Consider the following 11,708-nt stretch of genomic DNA (forward strand, 5'->3'; position numbering starts at 1 on the left):
GAGATCTAGATACATTTTGTCTGACCCTGGGTGTACGGAGTATGGGGTCCTGTGTGCCTCGCTCATAACTACCTCTCTGAATCCCCCAAACTTTGGTGTCCAGATCCGGTTCATGAGGTAGCGTGCTCCGTCACTCTTGATTTCTAAGTTCTTGTCCATTCCTCTAAGGGCCTCACCTGCCACGTTTTCGGGTTTCAAGGCCTCTAATTGAGCTTCCTTGACTTGCGTTGATAGGTGCGAATGGATCGACATAGCTAATGACTTCACTTTCCGGCCTGAGTACTCCTTTCGACTAAGGGCATCGGCTACGACGTTTGCCTTTCCCGGATGATAGCGAATATCGCATTCGTAATCACTGAGTAGCTCGACCCATCGCCGTTGTCTCATGTTGAGCTCCTTCTGATCGAAAATGTGTTGTAAGCTCTTGTGGTCGGTAAAGATAGTGCTCTTCGTCCCATACAAGTAATGTCTCCAGATCTTCAGGGCAAACACTACTGCTCCTAGCTCAAGATCGTGGGTCGTGTAGTTAACCTCATGTGTTTTCAACTGTCTCGAGGCGTAGGCGATGACCTTACCTCGCTGCATCAGAACACATCCGAGTCCTTGGTTTGATGCATCGCAATAAACTACGAAGTCTTCTATTCCTTCAGGAAGGGATAGTATTGGTGCGGTGCACAAGGCTCGTTTGAGCGTTTGGAACGCTCTTTCTTGTTTCTCTTCCCAGTCAAAGGCCACACCCTTCTGGGTTAGGGTTGTAAGAGGCTTCGCTATTCGTGAGAAGTTCTGAATGAACCTGCGGTAGTAGCCAGCGAGACCTAGAAATTGGCGAATTTCTGTAGGAGTCTTCGGTGCTGACCAGTTCTCAATGGCCTTAATTTTGGATGGGTCCACGTGGATTCCCTCTTTGCTTACCACGTGTCCTAAGAATTCGACTCTTCGGATCCAAAATTCACATTTCGAGAACTTCGCATAAAGTTTCTCTTTTCGTAATATCCCTAGAACTTGTCGCAGATGATCGCCATGCTCTTTCTTACTTCGGGAGTAGATCAGGATGTCGTCAATGAAAACGATGACGAACTGATCCAAGTAAGGTCGGCATACTCTATTCATCAGATCCATGAAGACTGCGGGCGCATTGGTCAATCCGAATGGCATCACTACGAACTCGTAATGTCCGTAACGAGTTCGGAAGGCGGTCTTCGGCACATCCTCCTCTAGCACTCGTAACTGGTGATACCCGGATCTCAGATCAATCTTAGAAAAATAGCTCGCCCCTTGCAGTTGGTCGAATAGATCATCTATGCGCGGTAGAGGATAACGATTCTTGACCGTCAGTTTGTTGAGTTCTCTGTAGTCGATGCACATTCTGAATGATCCATCCTTCTTTTTCACAAACAATACGGGTGCTCCCCATGGTGAGAAGCTCGGTCTGATGAATCCTTTTCCCAGTAGTTCATTCAGTTGACTGGATAGCTCCTGCATCTCTGCCGGGGCTAATCGATAGGGTGCTTTGGCTACTGGGGTAGCTCCGGGAATCAGATCGATTCTGAATTCGACTTGTCTTACGGGTGGTATCCCTGGAAGGTCCTCGGGAAATACATCGGGAAAATCGCATACGTCGGGCACATCCTTGATGTCCCGGACTTCGCGTTTCACGTCTACAACGTGTGCAAGAAATGCGTGACACTCCTTTCGTAAGTGCTTCTGAGCTTGGATACTTGAGATGATTCTAAGAGTGGTACTAGGTTTGTCGCCCAAGACGAGGAAAGTTTCGCCGGTTGGCAGATTAAGGCGAACGGCCTTATCGTAACATAGAATGTCCGCACGATGTGAACTCAGCCAATCCATGCCAATGATGACATCGAAACACTTAATCGAGACTGGCATGAGGTTGATTTGAAAGGGATTATCGTTTAGAGTTAGGGTGCAGTTTAAGTATATCTCTTTAGTGCTTTCAGTTTTCCCGTTGGCCATTTCTACTATGAACGGTTCACTTAATGATTGTGGTAATGGTTTTAGCATGCTTTTAAAGTCGTGACTCACAAAACTCCTTTCCGCTCCACTATCAAACAAAATGCATGCATACGAGTTATCGAGAAGAAACGTACCCGTAACAACAGTAGGGTCCGCAATGGCTTCATCTTGTCCCATTGCGAAAACTCGGCCTCTCCCGCCGATATTCCTGTTGTTTGCCTTCGGGCAGTCCTTGCGGTAGTGCCCTGTGCTCCCGCACTCAAAGCAAGCGCGGCTTACTCCAGTATTAGCAGTGGGGGCGGATTGTTGGGTTGGCTCCTTGCAATAGCGGGCTGTATGACCCTTCTTATTGCACCTGGTGCATTGAAGGCCATGACAGAGACCGTGATGGTGGAAGTTGCACTGGTTACATTTCGGTAGCTTTCCATTGTATGAACTTGTGGGGGCAGAGTTGGTAGGTACAGTAATGGCGTGGGTCGCTATCACTTGTTGTTTCTTAGGGTTCTCCTGGAGGATTTGTCCCCTCCTCTTGTTCCAAGTTCTACTCTGTCCCTGAGCCTCCCTAGGTGGATTTGCGGCTGTCGTGATGGTACTCTGTTTTGCTCCGTGATCGATGAGTCGTTGCGCCAGGCGTTTCGCGCTGTTGTAGGTGATAGGGTTGGAGGCTAGGACATGCCCTTGAATCTGGGGTGACAACCCCCAAATGTACCTTTCGACCTTCTTTGATTCTGGGTTGACCATGGTAGGGCACAAAGCAGCGAGATCGTTGAACCTAGCTGTGTAAGCGACTAGGTCAGACCCGACCATTTTCAAATTCCAGAGTTCCTGCTCAAGCTTTTGCACTTCACCTCTTGGGCAGTATTCTTCCAGTAGTAGTACCTTCAGTTCTTCCCAACTCATGGCGTTAGCGACAGTGAGCGTCACTGAGTTCACATGGCTTTTCCACCAAGTGAGGGCTCGATCTATGAAGGTGCAAGCAGCGAACTTAACCTTGCTTGTTTCTTGGCACGAGCAGATCTCGAAGACCGTTTCGGTCTTTTCGAACCATTGCATTAGTGCAATGACTCCTCCTGTTCCATTAAAAGTTTTTGGTTTAGCGTTAGAGAACTCCTTGTAGGTACATTCTCTTCCTTGGCCATGACCAGTGCCATGATTTGGATGATTCGTGCTGCTTCCCGCCCCTCCATTCCCTTGGGAGTTTATTTGCGAGAGGGCTGCGGTTACCGCTGCTGTGATAGCAGCCTGAACCATTGCCGGATCATAAGCTGGTGGTGGAGGTGGTGGTGGTGCCGTGCCCGGCCTGGGCCTTAAGTTTGGACGAGGAGGCATCTTGCTGCCAAAAGAAAAATATGGAAGAAAATTATAAGTTTTGGCAGTTCAAAGCTGAATGATATTGAGTTAACTGCCTTAAATAGATTAAGAATTTGGTTTGATCAACAATGGGTTTTGAGCTTGATTTATTAATAACGTTTGAATGGATGCACTTATGAGTTGAACGGAATACACATATTTAAAATCAGAGAAGGGGGGGGGTATGCCCCATATATATAAAACATATAGTCGTGTTACATCCGAGTTTAGACAAAACTTTTTGACCTTTCTAAAGGTCTCCGATTACAGAAAGTTTCAACGAAAAGGAAATTCTTATCCGCAGTCCTAATTTATAACAAAATTTGAAATCCTGGCAGGCACTACTTGCGACGTAGGTTGCGCTTGGAGCTTGACTCCGCATCCGATTGCTTCGATTCCATTAGGCGTCGATCAAAAGCGGCTTGTTGCTCCCTTAACTCGGCTAGGGCTGCAATTATCTGTGCCTGAAATGCCTCAGACTGGAGTTGGACATTATCTTGTATCTTGTCCAGTCTACGGATATCGGAAGTGTGAACCTGCACTTCCACGTTGATATCCCGGAGTCGGCTTGCTTGTACTCCGGACTGATAGGACTGATTGGCTAACTTACCAACCATTACCGGGAGTGCTCGATCAGCCGAACTGCCACCGCGGACATCGTAGAAGTCCCGACACATGCCGTAGGGAGGGCGTATGCCTTGTTGTTGGCTCCAATGCTGTAGGTGACTTCCCCAGACGGGAGTGGGTCCTTGGAAGTTCCTCACATGGACAGGAGGTTGAATGGGTGGTGGATCGATCACTTCAGGTTCTGAGTCAGTACCGGAGTCATCACCCAATTCTATGGGTTCCTCATCCTCTTCTGGATCATCTTCGATCCATCCTCCGTTGCCTTGGTTGGGAAAGTAGGGGTCATTGGGGTGGTGAAATCCAGCCATTTGACTGTACGAGAAATAGGGTCATAAGAATTGAATAAAGTCGGAACATGCAAAACATGTAAGTTAGTTTAAATAGCAACTACTCCTATAGCATTTAAATTATTGTGTTTGATTCTAATAACGGTTTGGTAAGTTTTTAAAATTTGTTGTCCACTGCAGACACCCCTCGGCACACGTTAGTCGGCTCTCGGACAAATATAGTTGATCAGGCTATATCCTTCCCAGTTCCGATTACATGTCCCAAGGCGTACCCGTACTGCACAACTCATTAATAATACTTCTAATATGGTACGATGTGGAACTGTTACTAAATGAATGCATGCTTACTTACAAAAACTAAATAGATTTAATTTCAAAAGCATGACTCTTCTCAGAGTGTTTTTGCCCAGTTGAGTTTATAGTTGTATAAAAAAAAAATGGTTTTGATATACTTAATTCACTATAAACGAAGCTCTGATACCAATCTGTCACACCCCCAAACCTGAACGGCGGAATCGTTCGGGGGCGGAGGACATCATATTCAGTATCATAACAGTTCATAGAAAGGAAAGTACACACCACCATAATATAAATATGTTTGAAAAGTTTACATGATTGTAGGTGTTACATGTTTGCAAAAGAAATCAAATATAAAATGGTGATCCAAAATATGTTACTAACGCCAATGCGTTAGTCTTCAGAAGTAGTTGCTACCTGGCTAGCGGTTTCCTGTGAATACAAGTTATTTCAAAGAAAAAGTGTCAACATTTAAGTTGGTGAGTTCATAAGTAGTGTTTTGAGAAGATGTATGCCATTCGAAAGTGTTTGCATGTTTTCCAGAAAAACCCTTATTTTCTTATTAAAGTATGCAATGCATATGAATGTTCGTGATGTAAATTGCAACTAATTGTACCAAGAAAATCCCTTATTTTCCTATTAGTTGTTTGGTTTGTATATAGGAAAAACCCTTATTTCCCTGACATAACTGGCAGTCTCTAAGACCGAAAATCGCAAGCAATCGACGTGCTCGAAAGGTGTGGCATAGTTTTACATAGTAAAGCTATACGAAGATCGCACTTATTAGATGAAGAATAGTTTTAATGACTACTCGTTCATAAAAGCATAATACCATAATAATTGTATATCCGATGAGTTTTATAACCATACTAAACATAATATGCCTGTAGCGACGTTCTTCAGGCGTCGTAGCGTTATGACAACTGTCACCCCAAAAGACGGACTGTAGCTAACAGTCAGGGCGCGGGATCATGACTTCCCGTATAGATCTATACACATTTGACACGTTCTCCGAACGGGAGACTCTGGTTATAGACAGGACTTGCAGCATTATTTTCTAATAAAGAAAGTAACGTTTGAAGATATACACGACTCATGGATTCTCAACTAAGTCTGTATTAAAGTGGTAGTTTGGATGCAAAGTTTAACTTCTTTCACAATGTTTGACAAAGCATAAATCATAAATTCTTTGAATGCATAAAATGATTTAGTAAAGAATGTTACCCTTGATATGATGTATTTGTATGTAAACGTATAGATAAAACATATTTCTATATATAAACATATTGTATCCCAAGAGGGTAAAGCTGCGTTGTGAGGTGTTTTGCATCATAATAACTTCATAAGATAGTTAAAACAATAGTATGAAAAGTATAGCAAAAGATCGGTGTTTCACACGATTTTAGTCGTGTGTTTACTTGTATTCCTCCCCAAAAAGAGTATAAAACATTTAAAATGTATTTAAAGAGTGTTCGAAGGGGATATGAACTCACTTGATAGTTTGAAGATTGTGAGGTGGAAAACCGAGCAGAGTTTCGTCTCGGGAAACTGATTTTTCTTGGGATTCTCGGGAATCTCGGGAGTGGAATCGGCCTTCGGGACTTGAGCCAAAAAGACCAGAGCTTCGGGTTTGAACGGACACGGAAAACGAGGAAATGCTGAGAGAGAGAGAAGGGAAATGAACCCTTTCTTTGGAAACCCTCGCATTCTATTTATAGGAAGGCAAGTCTGCCTCGGTACGCGGGGCGTACGCTCGTACGCGCTGCGTACGCGTACGTCATGCATGACCGAAGCCTCGACTGCTTCGGTTCGGATGGGACGGGTTCTTGGGTTACCGGGTCGGATGGGACGGGTTGCTGGGGAGGTGGGTCAGATGGGACGTCGGGTCGGATGGGACGTCGGATCGGACGGGTCGGCCGGGTCGGACGGGTCGGCTTCCTCGGATATGGCGACGTGGACGATCCGAGGCCAATCCTCTCGGTTACGCGGGGCGTACAGGAGTACGCAGCGCGTACTTCGGAGAAGGACGCTGACTCCTCTTCGGATAATATCCGAATTTTGAATTAAATAATTAATTAATTTATTTAATAAACTTCAAAAATCCATATCTTCTTCATACGAACTCCGTTTTCGATGGTCTTTATATCCACGCGTAGGTGAGACTACGATCTACAACTTTCGTTTAGACTCCGTTGGCAAATTCCAAAAATTATTTTTATTATTTATTTTATAACTAATCGCTTTTAAGGAATTTCTTTGGAAAATCATAACTTCCTCATGCGAAGTCAGATTTGGACGTTCTTTTTGTGTACGCTCACGGTTTAATGTTATCTATGACTTTCATTTAGATACCTAAGGCTAAATGTTATCGTATTGAAACTTTGCGTTTTTCGTTTGGTCGGTGTTGTCGGTTTTGACAGAAATCTAGAATGGTCATAGCTTCTTCGCCATAACTCAGATTTTAGTGTCTCTTTATTTATTTGGAACCTTTAAGACGATATCTACTACATAGCGTACTCCAAATCAGAGCTTTTGAACAATTCATTTATCGATGATATTCCCATTACATTCAAAAGGGGTTACAAGACTCGGTTTACAATGCCCGGGATAACGGGTTGTTACACAATTGCTATCTAGCTAAAATCTACTTAGTGAAAGTGTTTCCTCACCAACATTTCCATGAATCGGAGAGAAACCTTATGACACTTAGATTTAATGGTGTATGTGTTCTTATCCATGTGAATTGTCAAAACCATAGTCACAAGACAAGGATAATGGCAAATCCAAACTCATATGGATTGAACTCAATCTTAACTTCTTGCCACCTGGCAGCTCAAGGGCCTGCCATTGCTTCCAAGTTGTTGTGCGACACATTGAGAACTCTAAGAACTCATATGCAAAGCCAACTTTAACTGGAATGGGCACAGAATATTTCATCACGATAGGTTATAAACCTCAAGTCTTGTGCTAGTGAAGAACTTCAGGTTTTATTCTTGATTAGTTCTTGAGACTTTCAAGACCTTTAAGACTCCTACTGTCCTCTTGACCTATAAGACTCCCTTGTCAAACATCCAAGAGATAGTGTGGATTCTAATCAAGACAAACACTTCACACAATTGTCCTAAGTTGGTCATTGTTTTATCCAAAACATCACAATTTACCAATTTCAAATGTACAAGAGTAGAAAACTTTTACTCTTACATTTAACAAGTGTTTTAAACCTTCTTTAAGACATGTCACTGAAGTTACAATCTTGGAGTATGAATCTAAGAATTGTTTTTGGAATGAAGTATGAATCATCTTCTTGATTTAACCACGTCAACAATTCATAGTTCCTTTTCTTAGCTATAAGAAAGCACTTAGAGGATGAATTGTGATAAGGTCTCTAAATCATTAAGATGATCATAAAAACTGATACGAAAGTACTCTCCCATCTTTTCAGATTTGAGAAACTTCTATCCTTCTGCCTAATTTGATTCTTCTTATTCGCTCTGCCTTACATTGGAACCCTTTCCAATGTCTCAGAATTACACTTAATCTTGTAAGTATAACCATATTTACTGAGCTTTAGTAAACTATGACGAATAGTCTTATCACTCTTTTGTGGTGGACTTAATCAGTGCACAAGAAAGTGTACTCGATCCCTTAGTCCTTTACATGACTCACACATCCATGTGAACAAGTAATTAGTCTTAATTTTTCCAATACTTGGAAGTTCTCATTCATCATGCTATATAACTTGCATGATTCCAAGTTCCTGTCCAATTGAAACTTGGGTGATGAGAATCTTTCTTTATTTGGTAAATTTAGACATTACCACAAATGAAAAAATCAATTTCATATTTCCACTCTTGCTATTAATGGATTCTTGTAAGCAACAAAAATTTTCACAGATGCCATTGTAAGGATATTTTAAAATAAATAAATTCAAAAAATTTCCTTTTTATTTTAAAAACCTTTGCGGAAAACTTATCCTTACAATCCATATGAAAACTTTTTGTTGTCTATTCCTAAGTAAAAATATCATAACTCCTAAGATGTAGCTCAAGAATCCAATCTTCAAACTATGCGATAGAAATCCATCTACGCGATCAAATTCAGCATATTCTTTCTTTAAGTTTCTTTAATTTTTCTTTGATTCTTAAAACATCAACATGTGACCCAGTCACATCATGTATCAAGAATCTCATAATAGCAACTTAGCAGAGTTAGATAGTGGACATTACCTGAAGTAGTGTCAAACTTATTGACATTAACATCCTTAGGTAAATTTGGCAGCTTCGCAACCAATGCCCCTTTCTTTGGCAATATAAACATATGGACCCTTTGATGATGGTACACGGGACTATTACAGACTTAGTGTTTCTCTTTACCATTTGGTCAACCGAGTTGACTATGGCCAATCCCTTTCCATTGGGAAGAGAATGCTTTTCTGGATTTCATGTGTCACTATTGTCAATGTCCATCAAGTTTTAAGGAAGTTGATCTTAACAAATAGATAAGATCATTGAGGGTCTTGTCATAGTCTGTTTCATAGGTGTCCCAAAGGAACTCACTATGTGACTTAGAAAGTGATTGAACCACCAACTTTCTCAAGACTTTGACACCCAACTCTCCCGGCTTGTCAATATTTGATTACATCTCCAAGATGTGATCAAACCTAGACCTTGCCTTGCCAATATGGCTTGAGTGACCTTGAACTTTTGGGTTAGGGAGAATAATTGGAGGAGGTGAATGAAGTATGATTTCCAAGGGACATCATCTTCATTTAGGAAAGCTTGTTTCAAGAGATTTGGGAAGATCATAAATGTCTAAACCAGACATCTTTTGGGAGATATTCAAGATAGTTGATCTTAAGTCCTTAATATGACACCCAATATGAAATATTAAGGCTAGGACCCTACAAACTATTTTATAACTTAGAAGAGGTATGCCGTAATCCAAGCTATAAAATATTTGAAGGTAGGTGAATGACGATTAACCAATTTCCACCAAGATAAACGAAATGTTTTATTAGGTTTTAATTGGTTTTGAAACTCCTAGATCTTTTGAGATTCATTCAACTGTTAAATGGCATGTTTCAATCTTGAGTGTGCCCTTCAGGTTTTGTGATTGGGATGCCGAGGATCACAAAACAAGGTGTGAAGTAACCATGCAAATTACTTAGTACCCTTAAGTGTTTACCCCTTAATCGATGTGTCGGTCAACCATACACGCTCCATCGATACTATGATAAACATCAAGTTACCCTTTACCTACCTTGTTAAATACGAGTTAGTGTGCCGGTTAACCACACACGCTCCACTAACCGACTTAAACAAAGTGCAAAGTGTAATTTCATGGATTAGCACTTTATTCACATTTTCCTAAGTAACTAAGATTGGGTATTATTAAGAGTTTAGTTACTTAGTATTTATCATTAATACTTTTAATGAAGGGAGAATTCTAGTCCTGTCAAACACGTTCAGGTAACGACCCTCCACCAGTCAAGCAAGCGGTGGGTGAGAGTGGACACCCATTAAGTTGCCATTTTATAGGCAACAACCTTATACCCACCTTATAGACCGGCTTCGTGAATGAGGCGTACTAGCGGTAAGACTGACTTTACTCTTATACATATATATATTATTAACTTATAATATTATAAAGTATAAGCGTTGAATTTTAACTTTTAAAATTCTAAGGGCTAACTTGGAATTAAAGTATTCATAAGAGAAAACTTTACAAATTCCAAAAGTTGAGGGCAAGTTTTGAAACTATTCAAAACTAATTAATTCCATAACTTATGTGTTTAAAGTAGTTTTAATCCAAAAACTCTTCAAGTTCCATAACTTGAGGACAAGTCATGGAAGACTTTAAACTAATAAAACAATTAACTATTTCTTTATTTTATAACTTATGGAATTAATTAAGGTTACACTTTTTTTTCATTTATTATTTAATGAAGAGACTCTTGGTCCTGCATAACTTGAGGACAAATTATGGAGTCATAACACCATTTAATTAGAACTCGACTCTTCATTTTTGTAACATTTGCCACCTATTATGAGTTTTATGAAACTTAAATGTGACTTTTCATATAACTTGAGGACAAGTTACAAAAACACATTTTAGAATCAACTCTTAGATTAATTTGGATTGAATACTAGTATTTCACGCAACTTTCTATTAATCTAAGCAACTCATCAGAACAAGATAATTCAAATCAAACTTTTTCATGTAATTAGTCCAAACCTTAAACTAATACAAAACATGAATCTATTGACAATTATCTTTGAAATTGGATTAGCATGAACATTACCACATCAAAAACAAATTTATAAGTTCAAAAATAGCTTAGGGTAATGTTCCTAGTCCATTTCTAGACAAAAACCTCAAAAATATGCTGTCTGGGGCTCCTACTCGTCGAGTGCATGAACCAACTCGGCGAGTTGGATGATTTTACTCATGGACTCGGCGAGTTCATCAGTGGACTCGGCGAGTCCAGTGCCCAGAAAGCCAGAAAATCAAGTTTTTCAACATTTTCAGCAATTTGCATCAAGTATAATTGAAAACAAGCATAGGCTCTGATACCACTGTTGGGTTTTGAGCATTCTAACACTCCTAAGTTTACATGCAACCCTAAATACCTTGGATCAATGTTTTCTCTATTATAGATACAAATATGAACATCCAAGGTATTATCCTAATCTAGCATATAAAATAATGAATATAACAAGATAGAATACATACCTCTTTCATGTAGAAAGTCTTCATGAAGCTTGAGTGCCAAGTGCCCCAAGTGTGACACCTCAAATGGTTCACACAACACCAAATACACTTGGAATAACTTGAGAAAGTTCTACACTTCATGAAATCGGCTAGCCCTCTCTAGAATGATACTAGTGACTGATTTTGTCAAGAATAAGATCTTTATATAGTGTTACAATTAGGGTAAACCCTAACTGTCATGACTTTCCATTTCCTTGGATCCATGGGTTCAAATACACCATGGAGCATCCATGGACCATCCTGTGGGTTTTAGCCCAACTTGATTATCCATGGAGCATTAGCCCACTATACAAGTATGGATGATTTACACAATCAACCCATATATTTAATTAGTCTTCTTTTGATCACTTAATTAATCCTCGATTAATTCTTGATCAATACTAATTAAATAATATTATTATT

The sequence above is a fragment of the Lactuca sativa genome, chromosome 3 (genome assembly GCF_002870075.4).
Source record: "Lactuca sativa cultivar Salinas chromosome 3, Lsat_Salinas_v11, whole genome shotgun sequence".
NCBI lineage: Eukaryota > Viridiplantae > Streptophyta > Magnoliopsida > Asterales > Asteraceae > Lactuca > Lactuca sativa.